General features: G+C 44.8%; 1 pseudogene; it reads left to right on the top strand.

Annotated features, from left to right (window-relative positions):
• Positions 1-18,908: 18,908 nt before the first annotated feature.
• LOC144776031 (SH3 domain-binding glutamic acid-rich-like protein 2 pseudogene) lies at positions 18,909-19,669 on the top strand (annotated as a pseudogene).
• The last annotated feature ends 1,684 nt before the right edge of the window (positions 19,670-21,353 follow it).

Here is a 21,353-nt window from a genome sequence, read left to right as displayed (position 1 = left end):
CCCATTCAATAGCTTCAGGGAAAAGAAAAAAAGAGAAGCATTGAATTGCTTGAAACTCTACTATTGTCTCAGTATATCCGAAGAGTCAGATGATGTAATCTGGCACATGTTAATGCCGTAAACACATATTATCTTGTTGAAAGTGATGCTATTTGCTCTATATTTTAATTGACAGAGACATTCAACCCAGTAGGAGTGAGCACAATTTAAGTTATGCCCTTTTAATTTGGGGTGGAGTAAATGAAATTCCCACATCTCTGCAGCTGAGTGTCCCATCCAATATGGTGCAAATCAAAAGGCAGCAATTTACTTTTCCCCAATGTCACCTTAGTGGCAGCGCCGAAACACAACGACCAGTGCTTGGCCACATCATCTACTTTTGCCTCTCCGGAAGTTATAAGCTGAGAATTCGGGCAGAGGGGAAAGAGACTAGGGGCCAGATGTAGGTAGTTTTAATTTACCACCTCTTAAATACCGATTCATACCGAATCGGTATTTAAGAGGTGGTAAAATAGAGGGGGGGAGATGTAGGTATTTCAGGGTCGGTAAATACCGAATCGTTAAGATTCGGTATTTACCGATTCTGTAAATACCGAATCGGTAAAATACCGATTCTGTAAAGCATGCTCCTACATCTCAAAATCCAATTACCGGTCGGTAACGGCCGAATTTGGCCGTTACCGACCGGTAATTGGCCACCTACATCTGGCCCTAGGTGCAGACAGTTTTCAAATTTTACACTTAGCCATACCTCTCAACTCTGCCACCATTAGCAGGTGACACCCCCTGGGGGGCGAGGTCTTACAGCCCGTAACCCACCAGCTTCCCTTCTTCACATCTCTTGCTTTTGGTTACACAGGCTCCAGGCTGCAGAGTCAGTAGAAACTCTTTCAATCTGTATATGTTACAATCACCTAGCTTTTCCGAATTTCATAAATTGCTATTTTTCAGTGAAATAAGTTCAGGTGCTTGATGTCAGCAATTTTTACTGCAACTACCATAAACAAATGAAATAGTTTCCTTGTGGTCTGTGTTTTTAGGTTGAGTCTACTAGAAAGCTCATGTGTAGTCTGTTGTGAAGCATACTGTGGCTTACCACTAACTCAGAGAGACAAGGGATTCTGGGCATTGGAGTCCCCAGCGGCTGTTCAGTGCAGTGGCCCACCCACTACAAGACCGGCGAGATCCAGGTTGGTTGATGAAAGCAATTCCCCTGTGTAAACAAGAGCGAGTCCGTGACAGATGTCCCCGATGCAAAAATATGGCGAAGTCAGTGTGCTATTAATCATAGAAGCCTGACAGTTAAAATAAGGCCTTACATTGCGTAAAAAAGTATGTCTATCACTAAAATTGAAAGCACCACCTGCCAAGCTGCCACAAAATATTGAAAGGTAGGATTTGGCAGCACTGTCGAACTTTAAAAAACATGCGTAATAGCAAGATGTCAGGCTTCCCATCCTTGCACCGCCCTTCTTATCAGCACTGTCCACACTTCATGTAAATGGAGTATCATATCTGAAAAGAAAATACATTAAATATCATTTTTCACAGTGGGGACCTGGCAGTTGCTTTGTCTTACCATCAGTTCCATTGCTTGTGCTTCCACGAGACCTACGTGAAATCCCAGGTGCTAAGCCCATGTCTTAGCTTGTGTTTTCGCGAGTCCTACAAGGGAATCAGCATTCTAAGTCCCATGCCGTATCTTAATTACGTTATATGAAAACTGTTAATTATCTGTGCTGAGTCTTGGCCTAGCCGCCCATAAAACATCTCTTCCTCCATTTTGCTTCCATGTCTAGACTCTTAATATTGTTTCTGAGATTTCCTCTAAGTGAAAGAGTAACTCTGAACATCATGCAATACTTTCAACTTCCTCCAACACTGGAGATATTTTTAATGGTATAGAGTGAAGAAAACGCCTGGTACCATGGTTCCTGCCAAAGTCATAATTAAACTGGAGGCGAATTCAGACGGGTTTATTAGTGACTAATGTGCCTGTGAATAGTAATCTGACAAGTTTACTGGTCCAGCAATTGGTATATCCAACAACACAATTGATGCAATAATGCTTCTTCCTTCCTCCAACACCTCCCATTTACACTGGCATTTTTAGGTCTTGTGTGACAGAGCACAGAGCTTTTGTCATAACTCAAAACAAACATTACGTAGAGAGTGGGCTTTGGGTCAGTCCAATAGTTTATTTCAGTAAGCCCCCATCAAGCACTGCTTCATGAGAGTATTTTTCACATTTTAGGCCACCCTGAGGAGTATTTGTGCCTCACCATTCTAAAGAGATTTCATTTGTGAGTAAGATGGAGAAGCCCACCTATTGAGAACTTTATTTATTATTTATTTATTTTATTTGTATATTTCTGTGCTTTAATAAGCGCGAACTTGACCCGTTAGGGTGTCAGAGTGCTTTACAGGAAAACGTAGCATTGCATAGACTGGTTTAGAATCACCAGGTAACGGATCGAGTAGTAGGGGAGGGGGGGCGGCAGGACACATAAGAGAGAGAAGGGCACATATTTACAGATGACATTTACAATTACTCAAGACGAGACAACATATTTACAGGTTACATTTACAAGTACTCAAGACAAGTTTCCAAGGTTCTTGGTGGGGTGACTAGGTAATCCGAAGGGAGGCAGTAGATTTGATGTCAATGCATAAAATGTGTACCTTGCCTTACAATTGAAGATTTTTCTTAGCCAGAAGTGCCACACACCAATTCCAAGCTCCACTCTCCTCCTACCTCAGCCAGGTAGAAGGAACAACTTTCTCCTGCTTAGGCAACATCTTTGTGATAGGCACGCTGTAGAGCAGGTCACTTGAAGGAAGTTGCAGTGTAGAGTAGGGCCCAGAATTCTGGATGAAGCAGATAAAATGACATGCTGTGACTGGAAAGAGTGCCTTCCTAATGTTCCACCCACTCCAACATGGCCACTATTGTGTTGGAAGCTTGCCCAGATCATGCAGGTTCTGCTTCTAGGAATTTTCAGCATCGCCACCAATATCTGCAATGGGGCCCACTATAGCTGACTTGACACTAGTCCTCTTGGCACTGGCATTTGATGGATTGACCCACTTAACACTTAAGGTCTGTGCCTTCTCATTACTGAATGAGTGATGGAAACAAGTCAGAGAAGGTAGCGGTTTCAACTTTTTTGAGTGGAAAGAGGAAGCTTCAGGCACATGTATTCTTTCCTAGGAGCATCTCAGGTCCATGTTGGTGGAAGCGGTTGGATGGAGGCTAGAGGAAGATAAGAGTTGGGGATGTGTCCCTGTCAGTTAGGTCCTTGAAGGGGATCCTTAGCTAATAGTACTGCACTGATACAGTTTGCTAAAGACAGGTGTCCATAGACTTTGCTGCATGTTGATACTGTCTGTAGAAATTATGCACATCCACTGTGGAACGGGCAAGGTGGAGTCTCCACTTCACCTGCTCCTGTCTGCCCAAACGGTACAAAAGGGGGTGGTGATGGACGGAGCATCTGAACCAATCAAACACTCACTACCAGTCAACAGATCTGGGTTTAATCCATCACCGTTCTTTAGCCCACTCTGCCACCCCAGTTCAGACAATGCCATATGCAAATCAGTCTGACCCTGTGCCTAATGGGAACAGTCCAGCCCGAACTGCCAAGCCATGCCTTCCCTGGACTGGAAACAAGCTTCCGAGGACCGGTTTCTGGCATTTCAGCCGTCTTCAGCCCGGCTTGCTTGAATCCAGTGGCAAAGTGAGCAAGGGACTCACGTCTGAGCATACCCTGCCAACTTATGGCGAACAAAGCGGTACAAAAGGGGGTGGTGATGGACGGAGCATCTGAACCAATCAAACACTCACACCCAGTCAACAAATCTGGGTTTAATCCATCACTGTTCTTTAACTCACTCTGCCACCCCAGTTCAGTCATGGCCATATGCAAATCAGTCTGACCCTGTGCCTCATGGGAACAGTCTGCCCAAACAGCTGCTGTTTCCTACTTTACATGATGACTTCGGTGCCTAAATGTATAGGAGGAGAAATGCACCTGTAGAAGACAGCTGGTGTTCTAGGGTTCTAGGCTGAGTCGTTCCTCCTCTTTTCCAAGGCACACAGCACAGGGTGTGATGAAATAACTCTCAGTGTTCTGCACTGACAGCCTCATCCTCCCATGCATTCTGCATGTTTCCTCTCTGCACTCTTCTTCACTGCTGATCAGAGTGTTGCTGTTTATCTCTATGAAAGGTACAAAATCCCAAATCCACCCACAAGCAGGCACCCAACGAAACGCAAGACTGCCTACCCATTTCTACTATCATCACGAACCACAGGTCCCCTTCCAGTGGTGGCCAGCCATACATCTGGGGTGGTGGGGTGGGGGTGCGAGGAGGTAAGGAGGTATAATTGGAAAAAAAGAAAAATTCACTTACCTCTTCACCGCTCTGTCCTACATAGTCCTTCCGCCAAACAGAAAACAGCCAGGCTCCCCTGAGCCAATCACAATGCTGCAATGCAGGGTTATGAATGGATGCCCTTAGCCAATCACAACGTTGCAATGCAGCGTTGTCATTGGTCTGAGCACCGTGGTTCAGTGTTCAGATGGGGACTTGGGGCCTGTGCATGTTCTCAATGCAGGGCTGTAATTCAGCCTGCATGGAGAACATGCAAAGTGGCCAATGACTGTTTGGTCGGCCTGACAGGTCCGGTCAAAGCATCATGTGCATTTTAGTGTGCCCACCAATCCTACCCTGCTCTGTCAGCAGAGTAGCCACACGCTGCTCTCATGCTGCCGCAGCAGGAAAGAATAAATGATAATAACATTGTGTTACCATTTTATTTTTCCTTTCTTTTACTGTTGCACAGCAGCAGTGGGGCAACACTCCTCTGCCTTAGAGAAGGAGCGACTACTGCCCCCTCACCCCCTTCACTTAACCACCCACAATCACAGGAACCTAATTCAATTGCCTATGGCCCCCTTACATCCTGTGCCTAAACTCCCCAGCTCCTCTCTGATGCATGCTTCATAACCTCCAGTCAGCAGGTAAATACTGTCTTGATATTTTGGAACTAGTTAAGAGTTTCCACCTGGACATCATGCTTCTCACTAAAACCTGGCTCAAGAGATGCCACCAACAATATACTGGACCTGCCTCCTTTCTACTCCATACTCAGCTGCAACCAGGAAGACAGGCACAGTAAGGGTTTAGCAGCCATTCACAAAACATGCTAAGTTGCAGGCTCCTTCCCTTGAAGCGCAATCACTTCTTTGAGCGCATGTCTCTGTGAATCTCATCCAGCACTGCTTCTAGGTTCAAAGTAAACAATATTTACCACCCTCTGGGCTAAATTAACACTTTTGTCCACAAATGCATCAAGTTCATTACATTACAATTAATTAGCTTTGACAGCATCATTATTTTGGAAAATGTAAATCTTCACTGGGGTACTAAAGGCATGAGATCAATATCTCATGCCTCTCATGCCAAAATCTGAACACTCCTCCTTTCTCAGTGACAGTGATCTCTTGCAACACAACCAGAAACCCATACACTGCCAGGGCCCCAGTCTGGATCTGATCATATCTAAAGTTCCTCACCAAAAAGCTGATGATCCTGTCCTGGTAAATTGGTCTGACCAACTTTGAATCTGCTTCACAGTGACTTGTACTTGCATCAAAACCTCTGGTCAACCAAAGAAGAAAACAATCTGGTTTGGCAACACAAGGAACAACAACATTGAGGCCCTTGTGAACAAGGCTCATCTAAACCTTGTATTTGTAATTCCCCAACTTAATATCAATGCTTTTTCAGGCAAATGTAATAACAGCATGGACACCTTGAATTTGCAAGATCAAGCATTGTAGACCAAAACCTTTTCTACCTGGGTTCCTCAAAAGACTTTTTTGCAGAAAAAGAATACCTCAGAAATTATGAGAAGAATAAGGACAACCACCCTCTCCGCTAAGTTTGGTTAGGCTGAGAACCACGAGAAAAAGCTACAAAGACCAAATCTTTAGAGCCATGTCAATGCAAATCAGATCCCTCATGGACATGGCAAAACACAGACTTAAACTTATCAAGTGAGTAAACAACCCTTCATGTAAAACTACACCAGTGTCTTCTGAAGCCGTATGCAATGACTTTGTAGATTTCTCAACAAAAAATAACGCCCATAGAAATGTCATTGGGGGACGCCTCTGATAATATAACCAAGGATAAATTAACTTGCAAAGTGCAGCAGTCATGGTCTCTTCTTGCCCAGTTTAGAGTCAGAACTACTAGAGATTATAACTAAAATGAGATTATCAAACAACATTTCTAATGCTAGCACTGGTTCTATCAGAAAAGATGTTTACAAACAACTCTTCCCCTCTTGTTCACCTTGGTCAACTCTTCCCTCGACATACCTTTCCAGACTGTCTAAAAGTTATCCAACTGTCTCCTGTTTTAGAAAAATGATCACTGGACCCTGATGACCTAAACAACTTCCATCAAAGTCTCCACCCTTCCCTCCAGAACAAAATAGGGTTTATCCATCCTCCGTCTTCAAGCGAGAATGATACATGAGCGAATCATTCTCAGAAGCATTTAAAGAATCTGGAACTCCCTTCCTCAGTCCCGCCATATAAACTCCATGCCATCCTTCTTTTAAAAAGCAACTTACTACTCCTCCCTTGCAAAGACACTTAAGCTTGATGTATGATCTTCCACACACTTTTGAATAGGTGTTTCTGCTGTATCCCAAATATATTCTGGCACTGATCGTTGGTCACTGTACTATTTTAAAGACCACTATTCCCCCTGGGCCATGTTTGCGCTACATAAAATCACAAATATACATAACAATAAATAAATATGTCTGGTGCTACTCTTCTCCAAGGTTTTAGTGCTGACAATACCATACGTTAACGGTTAACTCAAAGGTTAGTGACACAGATATGCTATGTGTCTCTGTTACTTATATAATTATGCAGATCTACTGTTTGGCCCTAAATTTTACGAAAAAAGAATAAGTCCTTCCAACAGTGATGGTAATCACAAACTTAAACAATCTTAAACAATGTTGGTGGTCAGGGAACTACCAATTTGAGAAAACATTACACTTATAAAATATCATAAAGTCAACACTACAATTAAAAAACAAAAAAAGCAATCATACGTTTGCATTGGGTATTTATTAAATACGTTTATATACACAATGTAATATAAATAAATTCATTAAAAATACATCATTATGAGAAAACAGTTGTCGACACAGCGTTTCGGTGAGATAAACACCTTCTTCAGGACAGTTTTCTAACCAAAGTCAAAATGATGTTAGAATTCAATTTGACTAACACATCTGGTGATTAAAATCATTGCGATTTACAATCTTGAAGAGAGAGCGGAATGATGATCTCCTCTTCAATTAAAAACCTTGTGATGCAAGGTATTCACATTGTAGGTATGTATACTGGTGCCACCGTCGGTTTATAATGTTGAGATATGAATAAGTAGGAACTAAGGTACGCCAACCGTTGTATGGTGATTGGAATACTCAAATTAGGCTGATGTGCCAGGTTTTTCATAAGTAATCCCACGGGTGAGTTAATGTACGTCTGCTTGGGCTGGCCTCTTGTTTACCACCTGATAAGGTTCACGCAGTCTCCCTGCGACCAGTATACAGCTTCCCGGTCAGGCCCTAACTTTTAGCCCAAACACATCCACCTTACTTAGCTCCATGGCTCTGTCCCTGTGTAGATAACTACTTAGTTTTCCATTGACACATAAGCAATACAGCTTTTTAGTTTTTATGCGGAGCCCAATGGATGGGTCAATGCCTATATATGCCTATATGTTAGTAAAGTGTGCAATATTAGCAGGGCCACTGGAACTGTGCAACACTGGAGGACCAGATTATGCAGCAGGGTTGACTAAAGTATGTGTTTAATGGGGCATATTTTGTGATAGTGTTACTTCATTTTTACGTCAGTTTTATACTTCTTAACACGATCTGGACGTAGGTTTCATCTCATTATTACCAATTTAAAACCCAAATATAGCAATAAACAGCTGAAAGTTGACCAGTAAATCTTTGCAAAGGTCTTTGAACTGCACGGAAACATGTCACCACGTTTTTGGTAACTTTTAATCGGTTTGCCCTAGAATCAATTTTTTTGTTAAAATCTACAGATTATGCCGCAGAAGATGGCTAATGTGGCAAATGTGGTAAATCAACAATTATGCGAAAAATGCTGTGGATGCAAAATCACATTCCAGTGGCCCTGAATTTAGGAGCCCTCACTCAAATGCCTAGCTCTAATGCACAACATTAAGACTAGTGGAGGCCCCTTTCTCAAATGGCATGTCATATGTCTCGTTCAGGTACTTAGCATTACTCAGATTACTCCTACAGCACACATAGATATCTAACTCTAACCACATGGCCCTAGGGCTAGTGCCTGTTGCTATCTCTAATACATGGATCTGTGGCAAGTATAAGTACTCAGCTGAGCTGAATGGCTCCTTGGCTGCAGCTTGATTGAATCCAACTCTAGCATGTGTTTCTTCATCCAAAGTATGACTATGTGACTAATGTACCACTCCAAGCCATCAAGCCTATGGGGTGAACAATTCAGCCATTCCAATGGAAGGGCTTCGAAACGTGCTTGAGGACATTCAATTTTCATGCTGTTCTGTGAGCCTAGTGCATAGTGTGTGACAATCACAGCTAATACCAACCTGCCCTCTATCTATTATGGCTGTGCTATGGATAGGTCAGGGAAAATAATCTGATAGGGGGATGTTTGAAGATTGGAAAATTGGTTGTGCGTGCTGCAGGGAGGAGGGGAAGTGGAATGACAGCCCAAGTGAGTTTTCAGTATAAAGTTTTACTGCCTCAAAGAGGGACACACTTACAACATGTAAATTCAAGGCATTACACTCTACTTGGCATCCGAAATGGGCCTAAACTTGCAAAATAAAGCATTTATAATGTTGTAAAAAGAACAAAAGAAAGAAAAAACATATCCCTCTCAGGAAAATTACAGCCCCCTTGGTGAGTCGTGCATTGATGGGGATCACTTCCCCTGTGGAGTTCCCCAGAGAGGTGGTATCTGACTGAGGTACAAATTTCATATCTAGGTATATGACGTCTTTATGGTAGGAGTGCGGTGTAATGTACAAATTCACCACTCCTTACCATCCCCAAGGAAATAGGTTGGTTGAGAGATTCAACCGAACCCTGAAAGGCACGAAAAAGGGTCTTACAGAACCCATGAGACGTAAGTAGAACGTCTTCTTACAATGCCTGTTGTTTGCCTACAGAAGTCCTTAGGGTTTAGTCCCTTTGAATTGCTGTATTGGCCCCCTGTGCGTGGACCTCTCAGTCTGGTGAAGGAGGTCTGGGAGAAAACTCCTGGTAAGACCCTCCGGAGGTGTTATGCTACATGCTGGCCTTCAGTAATCAGACTCCGAGCTTCAGGAAACTCACCCAGGCGAAACTGGAAGCCAGCCAGGAGCAAATGAAATGTTGATACGACCAGAATGGAAGAGGTTCAGCCAGGCTAAAAAGTGTGGGTGATGGCACCACTGGAGCCTTGCACGCTCCAGGAAAAGTGAACTGGGCTTTTTCAGGTGGAGTAGTACAAGAGTGAAATAATCTACTTGATGAACTTGCAGACTCCTAGGAACCCTTTGAGGGGCCTGCATATGAATCGCCTGAAATAGGAAACGGCCATTACAACTCAGGCATTACATTGCAATGCCTTTACAACGCAACTGTTACAATGCAAGTGCCATTTCAACGCATGCCATTACAATGCATTTCATTACAGTGCAAGCCATTACACTGCATGCCTTTACAACACGTAATCCCAACGCATTATAAGGTAAGTAATGGAGAATTTTAGGTTTTAGGGTGAGTATGTGTTTTGTGGTAGTTTGGAATAGTAGTTTTTACCCCTATGCTATCCAACACTTTCCCAACTTTTGCACTCACTGGAGGGAGAGTAGTAATTTTTAACCCTACACTATCCAACACTTTCCCTACTGTTACCCTCACTGGAGGGGCAATATTATTTTTACCCCTACACTATCCAACACTTAGACTACTGTTGCACTAAAAGTATTATGCATTGTAATGGTATGCATTGTAATGGAATGTGTTGTAAAATCATGCGATGTAATGGTAGTTGCTTTGTAAAAAGTGTGAATTAAAAGCATGCGTTGTAATTCTTTGCATTGTAATGTCATATATTCACCTGAAACCTCACATTATGAGGTCTGAAGTGCCAATGGTCCTGGGTACAGACGATGGGATGGAAGATGAGAGCAAGCCTCTTCCTGACCGCCTGTCTGCCAAAGAACATGGTGAGTCAGTGGGTGGTGTGAACCTCTCTCCCACGCTGAGTCCAGAGCAGCAGTTGGGCTGTCTGCAGATGCTGGGACAGTTTATCTCCCTGTTTTCCCTGACCCCAGGAATTACCAACTGGTCTGTCCATGATGTGGATACTGGGGACAGTTTGCCTGTGAAGCCCAAAATTTACAGGTTGACTGACAGCATCAAGGATAACTACAAGGAAGAAGTTTCTAAGTTGTTGGTGTTAGGGGTGATTGAGCCCTCTAGCAGCCCCATGGCTAGCCCAGTGGTCTTGGTTCCAAAAGATACTACACCCTGTGCCACTCCTGAACTTCGGTTCTGTGTGGACTACCGTTGGATCAATGACATCACCAGGACTGAGAGGCACCCCTTCCCTGAGCTGATGAGCTCATTTATTTGTTGGGAACTCCCAGGTACCTCAGCATATTTGATCTAACATCTGGGTAGTGGCTAATTACCTTAACTGATGGGGCCAAAGAGAGATCTGCGTTCTCAACACCATATGGGCACTACCAGTTCTGGGTCATGCCACTTGGGTTGAAGAACGCCCCTGCCACATTCCAGAGACTGGTCAACCATGTACTGTACGGAATGGAGGAATTCAGCGCTGCCTACCTGGATGACATTGCAGTGTTCAGGCACAGCTGGTTAGAACACATGCACCACCTTTGTGAAGTGGTGAAAGCTCTGCAGAAGGCAGGCCTAACTATCAAAACTATCAAAGCCAAAAAGTGCCAGATAGGGCATGGTTTTGTGGTGTACTTAGGTTACCAGATAGGAAGCGGCCAGTTGGTACCCCTACAGCTCAAGATCAACACCATTCTGTCTTGGGAGCCCCCCAAGACGCAGACAGGGGTGAGAGCCTTCTTAGGACTCGGCGGCTAATACAGACAGTTTGTCAAGGGCTATGGCACCGTTGTTACCCCTTGACAGAGCTGACTTCAAGGAAGCAGCCAAGGAAAATGATCTGGATTGATGCCTGTCAGATCGCTTTTCAAAAGCCCTGAAATCTGCTCAAGCCACACAATTCCCCCAAGAATTTGTTATGCAGATAGATACTTCAGAGCATGGTGTGAGAACAGCTCTCTAGTAATTGAACGACAAAGGCTTGGACTAATCTGTAGCTTTGGTTAGAAGGAGGCTACTTCCTAGGGAATGGAGTTTTTTTTTTTATTGAGAATCCATGAAGCATAATAAAAAAAAAACTAAAAAAAAACAATATACATTTTTTCGAATGAAAGAGGCGAGATACAATATAAACAATCCACCTAAATTAACAATAGAAAGGTAATATACAAATCGGTTGTCGAGTTATCGAATTACATAGCTTAGTATCTAATTGAATGATTCTTTTAAAACATCAAATAATTAATGTTGTTAATATGAATATTGTAAATATTAAGCTGGCTAACGCAAACAAAAAGGAGATAAGACAAGATTATAACAATTGAGAACATTACCATAGCCATGGTCTTAAGGATCCTATGATCTTTCTACAATCTGCTAGCACGCCAAGCAGCCACTGGTGCCCAGATCTTCGTCCCCACTTCTCTTGATTTTTTACCCTTAAGTTCATACAGAGCAGCCTCAACATTATGTATTCCCAATAGTCTGGACAACCACATTTGGAAGGTTGGGGCCTCAGTGTCTTTCCAAGCTACTGAAATTAAAATTCTAAGTACAGCTGTAGATATAAAATTAGAGCGTCAGTTTCAGTATTTAATTTCAATTCGCTTTGGCATCCTATAATCATGAGTGTTGGAGTCAAGGTTATCTGAGCATCCAGCAGCCCCGCCCAGAATGATTCAATCTCAGTTTTAATTGATCCAAGTTTCTCGCACTGATAAAACATATGGATAATATCAGCAGGACTTTTACAACATCTAGGGCAGTTGTTGTTCTCCCTCTTACCCCAATCATAAAGCTTAGAGGGGGTATAATAAGAGTTAAATAATGTTTTAAAGTGCTGAGCTCTTAAATTGGAGGAGCGTAAAAATCTTCTATCCATTAAAAGAGCTCTGTCCAGGTCAATGTCCGGATCCTCCAATTTTGAAGCCCAAGCTGCCTCAGTTTTGCCCATGTCATCCTGGGATTCCTCCACAAACAGCCTATACACTCCGTTGATTCTAAGTTCACTCCCCTTCAGATAATCCAGTAAATTACACCTCTCCCTTAAGATGATAAGAGGCCTTGTTGATCTAATTGTACTAACCACCTGAGCATATTTGTAATCTTGGCTACCCTGGAGGGAGTGCCTTTGTCTCAGTTCTTCCAGGGTTCTACACTCATCTCTTACCATAACTTGCCCGAGTGTTAGGATACCCTGTCGCTCCCAGTGTCTCGAAGACCCATCATTACTTAGGTTAGGAAAGGGGCCCGAGTTCCATAGTGGGGTGTGGTGATTATATTTAGAGATTGCCAGTGCTTTCTGAGCTGCTACCCAGACCCCCCATATCCCTTCAAGTGTCTTGAGTCTTGACTTATTGTAATATCTTCTTTCTGTTCTCCTTAATAATACCCCGGTAGCCTCACTACCAATCAGCAATTCAAAAATAGATGGAATAACATCTTGTCTACTCGGGGAGTTTGTGCTATTTCCCACGGGATCAAATAATATAGCCATCTGCGTAAGAAGACAAGACCAGTGATAGTATCTGAGGTTTGGCAGTCCCAAGCCCCCCCTTTCCTGAGGCAAAGACATATATTTCATGGATCTTCTAACCTTTCCATATTGCCACAAGAAATTCATAAAGATGGGTTCTATTTCTTTGATAATATTCCCCTCTATTTTAAAGGGGATCGACCGGAATTTATATAGCACCTTGGGGAACGTAGTCATTTTGATGACATTAGCACGACCTATGATTGAAAGTTGTAATGTATCCATTCTTTTCAGATTCTCCCTCATAGATTTCATAAGAGGGATGAAATTGTCTCTAATTATCAACTCCGGCTGTGCGTTGATCGTTATCCCCCAATAGACCACGGAATCAACAAATATGGAATTGATTTATTTATATTCTTGGAGCAGAGCACCTGCGTATTACCCACATTTAAGCGATATCCTGATTGTCCACCAAATTTGCTCGGAATGGCCACCACTTCACGCATAGCTGCGTCGGGGTCGGTGGTGATGACAGCCAAATCATCGGCATATGCCAAGATTTTTGTTTGGAATCCCATCGTAACTAGCGGTTTGATTGCAATGTTATTAATTATTTGGCGTATTAGAGGATCAATGTACAGTGCGAATAAGATGGGTGAGCATGGGCATCCCTGCCTTGTCCCCCTCGTAATAAAGATCTTATCCGAGCTCTCACCCATCATTTGAATTTTCGTGACTGGGGTAGTATACATAGCCTGAATAGCCTTCATAAACCTCAATCCAAACCCCCTTTCAGCAAGCAGGCTCCACAGAAAATCACAACTGACGCGATCAAAAGCTTTCTACGCGTCTAGGAGGATCACTGCGACCCCCCCGTCCCCAGCAGCATGGATATCAAACAGCGTAATAGCTCGTCTGATATGATCGGTGGTTCCCCTGCCGGGAATAAAACCATGCTGCCAGGGAGAGACCATGGTCCCAATGATCCGTCCCAAGCGGGTTGCCAAGATCTTAGCGTATAATTTATTGTCCGCGTTTATTAGAGATATGGGTCTATATGAACCCGGATTTTCCATGGGCTTGCCCTTTTTAGCGAATGGAGGTTAAGTGCAATTGAGGTAGAAGCTTTTGAGGTGGTCTGGGCACTGAAGAAGCTAAGGCCCTAATTGTTTGGAACTTACTTGTGAGTTCAGACAGACCACAGCCCCTTAGATGGTTGAAGCAAATGAGGGGTGAGAACCCAAAACTGTTGAGGGTATCCATCTCCCTACAGGAAATTGACTTTACGGTGGAATAAGGCCCTGGTACAGAACTCGCCAATGCTGATGGTCCGTCCACATTCTTCTGCCTTAGTGATAAGAACTCCCAAGAGTAGTTCTCCCAACTTTTCAGCTGGAGGAGACACTTGTTAGACTTGGGATCCTTGCCATGGTTTCCCCTGACTTTTTGCCTCTACTTCCTGTATTTACGATGATATGCTGGATTTCTCTTTTGCTGGCTTAGATGCTTTGGGCACTTTGCCACTGCAAATCAGTGTCAAAGTACAAGTGCTTACTAGGGAAGTGTTTATAATGATTGGTTATCCATGATTGGCATATTTGATTTACTGGTATGCCCCGAGGAAAGTGCACTGAGTGTGCCAGGGCATGTTAATCAAATGTTACAGGTGGGCCTGCAGCACTGATTTTGCCACCCACATGAGTAGCCCTGTAAAGGTATCTCAGACCCGCCATTGCAGTGTCTATGTGCAGTTTTAAACTGCCATGTCGACCTGGCATATGCACACACCTGCCAGGCCCTGACCTTCCTTTCCTGACATGTAAGGCACCCATATGGTAGTGCCAAGGTACTCCCATCAGCATGGTGTAGTGTATTTGGAAGGTAGGAGATGTACTGGTGTGTGTGACAAGTCCTGATAGTGAAATACTGTGTACTTAGTTTTTCATTATTGAAAAGATATCTGTCCCTTAGGCTAACATGAGAGCTACTTTGTAACATTACAAGTATAACTTTCCATTGGGACCAAATAGAGAAATGGAGTTTAGGTTCTCTGAGCTCAGAATTTAATAACACATCTTTTTTAGGAGATGGTTTTACACTGTGTGTTTGAAAATGCCACCTTTCGAAAGTACAAGTAGCGTCCCCTGATAGAGTTTGTGTCATGTCCCCGAACGAACGAGGAATGAATGCGGCAGGTTGGCAGTCTAGCGCTATACAGCAGCGCAGTACCGCAGGTCACCACTGAACCACTTCCGGGTGACGCCATCAAGTATCCGATGGATGAACACACCGGCACTTCTGATTCTCTTTGGACGCTGATGCTAGCACACAAATGAGTGCTCAAGCCTTTACAGTAAGCGCTGGAGCGTGTTACCATAACTTCGCCTTTGTCCTCGTACCACAGCACGGTGAGCGCTGGAGGACGTTACCGTTACCTTACCTTTGTCTTTGCACCACAGCACGGTAAGCGCTGGAGTGCGTTACCATTTTCTTGCCTTTGCCCTCACACCACGGCACGGTGAATGCTGGAGCGCGTTACCGTTACTTTACCTTTGTCCTTACACCACGGCACAGTGAGCGCTGGAGCGCAACACCATACCTTGCCTCAGAATTCCAGTTAGCGCTGGGGCGCGTTACAGTTTCTTGCCTTGCCATCACGGTGAGTGCAGGAGCGCGTTACCGTAACTTTGCCCTTGTTCTTGAACCACGTCGACACGGTGAGCGCAGGAGCGCAACACCATACCTTGCCCTGTTATTTTTCGGTTTCGCAGGAGCGTGTTAACATTACTTGCCCTAGTTATCATTTTCCTGGTGTGTATCAGGTGTGCTTCACCTATTCATCCTACCTTTCTACCGGACACCAAGCGCAGGAGGGCATTGTTCCTTTCCTCTTCATACTTAAGGATTACCTCGACTCTTCCTTTCCCTCAGGTGACTATGGTTCCAATATACCTTCCTGTTCAAGTGCATGCTACTTTAAGGGATGGTCATTGTTGTGGGTTGTCCTTCCCTCAGGTTCCGAGGCGTATTCACCCAGGAGGGTCCCTATTCACCCAGGAGGGTCCCTTATTGCTTAACCACACCTTCAGGCACCTCATTACCAGGATTCCTTCCCCTGGCTGTCACCACACCCCCGGTCTGGTACCATTAAGGTAGGACAGGGGAGTAGGTAAGAGACAGTGGAGGTTATTCATGTCATCCCTGCGAGACTACTCTACAGGCAGACGGTAGGGCTTGTGGGGACTGTGACAGAATCAGAAGTCCACGCTAATGGTCTCACCGGGTGACGTGAGCAACCCAGACATAACCCTGCAGGACATAGCTGCTATGTTGACCTGCATCCAGGCCGAGAACCAGAGTTTACGGCAGGATGTCATTGCCCTGCAGGGTCGGTTAGCCTCCGTGCAGACACCCACGGTTCGACCCAGGCAGAGAGATATCCTACAGCCACCTACCTTTAACCCTTGGGGGTCCTCCTCCCAAGCAGGGTGTTCTTTTCCTCCTATCCAGGTGTTGGCTCCCCACCCCATCCAGTTAGCAGCCCCGGAACGCTTTTATGGGGACAGAAGCAAGTATAGCATATTCCTTAACCAGTGCCATTTGCACTTTATGGCTCGTGCTTCAGCCTTCCCAGACGCCGCCGCAAAGGTAGCATACATTCTCTCGTATCTGGGAGGTGATGCGGCCCAGTGGTCCATAGCCTTAGTTGAGAACGATGACCCCATGCTATATAACCTATCTGCATTCAAGGATACCTTTACGTGGAATGTTTGCCCTACACATACTAGTCCAGGCGGCTGACAACGCTCTACTGAATCTCAAGCAAGGTAACACTGATCTTCTACACTATATCACCACGTTCAATAGGTTGGTCATAGAAGCGAAATGGCCCGAAACCAAGATGGTGTCTGTGTTCTACCGGGGTCACCATGAAGAATTAAAGGATCTTCTATCACACATATCTGATCCTCCTGAAGAAATAGGGCCATTGATAGATTTGACAGTCAAGGTGAATTACAGAATGCAGGAACGCAAAACCGAAAAGACTAGAGGAAAGAAATACAGATTTTCGCTGTTCAGGGTAAGACCAAGAACGGAAGGAACCAGAACACAGGACATCCCGGAGCCCATACAGATAGGCGGCATCCGTGGTCCCTTGTCTAAGGGCGAAAAAGAAAAACGGCAAAGCCAAAACCAATGCTTGTTTTGCGGCAAAAGCGGCCATTTCATCAAGGAATGCCCTGTTAAACCCAGAAAACCTACCCCTAATAGATCCAGCATTCTTCCCGTATCACGTGGTAAATGGTCGGAAAACTACATAACTCAGTAGATGGGGAGGACGGTCTATTGGATTGTTTATCGGGAAAGACCTCAGTCTTTCCCCCCAAATAACATAATCAACATGTAGGCATTGCAGTGTCACTACAGGACCAAAAAGGCCAAACATGGTATGTGACAGCCCTCATAGACTCAGGTTCTACGGGAAACTTCGTCGACACCCAGTATATGGCCAACCTCGGATTACCATCAGTGGCCAAAAAAAAAACGGAAACAGTCAAGGCAGTAGATGGCATTCCGAACCCGTTACGGCCTTTTAGAGTCCCAGGTAATGAACTTTGGGCTATGCAACTCCCCCGCAGCCTTCCAGTGCTTCATCGATGAGGTGCTGCGTGAATACATCTATTGGTATTGAGTGGTCTATATCGTCGACGCTGTCCTGATTTACTCCCCCTTCGTCACAGACCACATCCAACACGTCCATAGCATTCTCAAGAAACTATGTCTCTATGTAAAGCTTGAGAAGAGTGTTTTTCACACTACTGAGGTGGAGTTCCTGGGACACATATGGACCCCCGTGGGAATCAAAATGGATGCAAGAAAAGTCGAGTCCGTGTTACAATGGCCCTCTCCAAATTCCTTGAAAAAGGTCCAGCTGTTCCTTGGCTTCGCTAACTACAACCGGCGCTTCATCGTGGGATTTTCAGACATCATCACTCCCATTACGCGCCTGCTGCTAAAGGGATCCAAGTTTGTGTGGAACCTAGACGCCAAAAAGGCCTTTCTTGATCTAAAAACCAGGTTCACCAGTGCACCCATCTTTATACACCCCGATCCGGAACAACCATTCGTTGTTGAAGCAGATGCTTCCCAAGATGCATTGGGAGGAGTGCTATCCCAAAGAGACACTGAATCAAACCTTCTGCATACTGTAGCATACTATTACCGGAAATTACAACCTGCGGAAAGGAACTACACGGTTTCCGATCGGGAACTGCTAACGATCAAGGCAGCGTTTGAGGAGTGGTTTCATTACCTAAAAGATGTGAAACACCCTGTCACCATATATACGGACCACCAGAACCTGCAATTCCTTCGATCAGCAAGAGCTCTTACTGCTCGTCAGATACGATGGACCGTTTTCTTCAATGAATATGATTTTTTTGATCACATACCGTCCTGGTAAAGAAAACGCCAAAGCTGATGCGCTATCAAGGCCAGAAGAGACCGAGGAAGGAAGAGACAAATCAACGCCCTCCTCTATCCTACCAGAACAACGTTTTTTTAGGGAGCCATCATTTCCTCTTCCTTCCCGATCCAGTTACGAGATGATCTCCAAGTAAAGAAACCAGAAGAGCGGATCGGCAATCTAACACGGATCACTACACGTGACGGACTCCTCTACAAGGGAGAACCATTCTACCTTCCGTTACCACACCAACAAGAACAAGCCATGTACTTATGCCACGACCAAGTACTGTCTCAACACCCAGGATACCACAAAACCTTGGATCTGTTACAAAGACACTTCTTGTGGCCAACCATGCAGGAGGATGTGCGCATCTATATAGCCCACTGTTCCATACATGCTCAGGGCAAGACCCAACCACAACCTACAGTAGGTTTACTACATCCGATCCCTGTGCCAATCAATCTGTGGCTTACGGTTGAGCCGCCCGCCTCCGATGCTCTTTCCTCCAGTCTCGCAGGCTGTGCAGCGCGGAGAGTCGCACGGGCTGAGTCTCTCGCAAGGTCCGAGGAAAGGCTCGGTAGAAGAGTTCAGGATGGGGATCAGAGTGTTTGTTGCCTCCTCGTCATCCTCGGTGCTGATAAAGAAGAGGCAGCAGGAATTGGTGCGGTTTCTGGAAGGTAACAAGATCGAGTTCGAGGAGGTAGATATCACCATGTCCGAAGATCAGAGGCAATGGATGTACAGAAATATTCCTCAAGAATGTAGACCCGCACAAGGAAACCCTCTGCCCCCGCAGATATTTAATGACGATCGCTATTGTGGGGATTATGATACTTTTTTATAGTCCAAGGAGAGCAACAAAGTGTTTTCGTTCCTAGGGCTGAAACCCAGGCCTACTAAAAAGCAGACCGCTGAACTCTAGATGGGATATGCACAATATTACAGAGAGCACATTTGATGGCGAATTAGGCTTTGTACAAACCCTACTTTTGGTTGGATCACTGTGATTAATTCCAAAACTTGTCATCTTTTTGCTGCATGCCACAGAAGCGATGTTTTCCAAATATGGTGGACTATGTGTGATTGAAGAAGCACATGAACAAAATGGCGTTTGCAGTGAATTTCTGAAAACTCCCTGCTGGATATTTTACAAATTGTTGATTTTTGTATTGTAAAATGGGTTTATCCATTGGACATCTTGATGGCAGTGACCCAGGAAATGTATGTTACTAAGAAGTTACATTGTTGCCATATCTTCCAGTCTCGGGGCCAAATGTGTCATGAGAGCGTTTGGCGCCACCCCCTCCCTTCTGTGGTACTGAATCCTGTTAATTGTGTGTTCTTGAAGATGTAATGGATCTTGTCCGTCTGTATTTGACATTTCTCTTATGGATAAATATGAGGGTGATGGGATCAGGGTGTGACGTTTAAGAGGTTTAAAGCATACTTTTAATGTTGATTATCTTTGTAATAGCTTGCAGGTTGTGTAGGAATACCTCACTTGTTCATACCAGCTTGGGGTGTATAACCCCAAGCGAACACTTGGGTCCTCCGATACTCAGTTACTGGCCTGTCCCCGTTACAAGCTGGTAACCAAGGGAGGGAGATCCTTCTCAGTCCAGGTCCCTCAGTTATGGAATAAGCTACCTGAAGCCCTACGTAGAGAAGGAAATCTCTTACGTTTTAGGAAGTCGCTGAAAACATTGTTGTTTAGGAAAGTTTTGGGTGCGATGTAAAATGTTACCTTTGTAGTGGTCTGTATCACGCATTAAGTCGTTGCTGGAGTTTCCATCTGTCTGAGCGCCTAGAGACCTGCCGGTGATTTGGCGCTATATAAACTCAAGGTAACAATAACAATAACAATAACAATAACGGTGTCCATGGATTTCGTAGTGGAACTACCCCGTACCAAGACAGGATGTACCACTGTTCTTACCATCGTGGATCATCTGACCAAGATGACACACTTCGTACCATTGAGCAAATTGCCCTCTGCTGTGGAATTAGATGGGATCCCCATGAACAATGTAATCCATCTACATGGAATTCCTTCCGTTCTAATCACCGATAAGGGAACCCAGTTTGTTTCCCGCTTCTGGAGAGCTGTTTGTGACACCATAGGTACGGACGTAGGTATTTTCTCTGCATACCATCCCCAAACCGACGGTCAGGCGGAGAGAACCAACGAAACCATGGAACATTACCTTTGTTGCCTACTCATCACAGTAGAGAAAGAATGGTCCAACATCCTATGGATGGTGGAGTACGCCTACAACAACGACAAACATGCTTCCATTGGAATGTCTCCTTTCTACTGCCTCCAAGGACAACATCTTCGCCCCACACCCTGGGAAGTACCCCCAATCCAGTCCTCTGCCCACCATCCAGGCATATCACACACAGCTATGCGATCTATGGGAACAGGCCCGTTTTGAGTTAGCCAAGGCTAAGGAAACATACAAACACAATGATGACACACACAGACAGGCCGACCCAGAGTACAAGAAGGGAGACAGGGTATGGGTATAGAATATCAATGTGCACGGCCCCAAGAAACTGTAAACACGCTACGTAGGCCCCTATAGCATAGCCAAGGTCATCAATAAAGTATCCATGAAACTCACTCTGCCTCCTTACATGAAGATACACCCAGGCTTCCCCGTGTCCCTCCTGAAGCAGGCACTGTCCGATGGCTAGGCCTCCGGGCCTTCATCGCCTGTACTCAGGGATGATCACGAGGAATACGAAGTTCCTGCAGTGCTTGATTCACGTAGAACCAGAGGGAAGCTCTTCTTCCTCATAGACTGGAAAGGGTATAGTCCTGAGGAGAGGTCCTGGGAGCCCCTGTCCCATGTACGCCATGCCCCCCAGCAGGTATGTGCCTTCTATGCCTGCCATCCCCTGAAACCACGCCCTGTTACTCCTGTGAGGGT

This window comes from Lissotriton helveticus, chromosome 1_1 (genome assembly GCF_964261635.1).
Source record: "Lissotriton helveticus chromosome 1_1, aLisHel1.1, whole genome shotgun sequence".
Lineage (NCBI taxonomy): Eukaryota > Metazoa > Chordata > Amphibia > Caudata > Salamandridae > Lissotriton > Lissotriton helveticus.
Note: the sequence above shows the minus strand (reverse complement) of the source record. Positions and strands in the feature narration are given on the sequence as shown.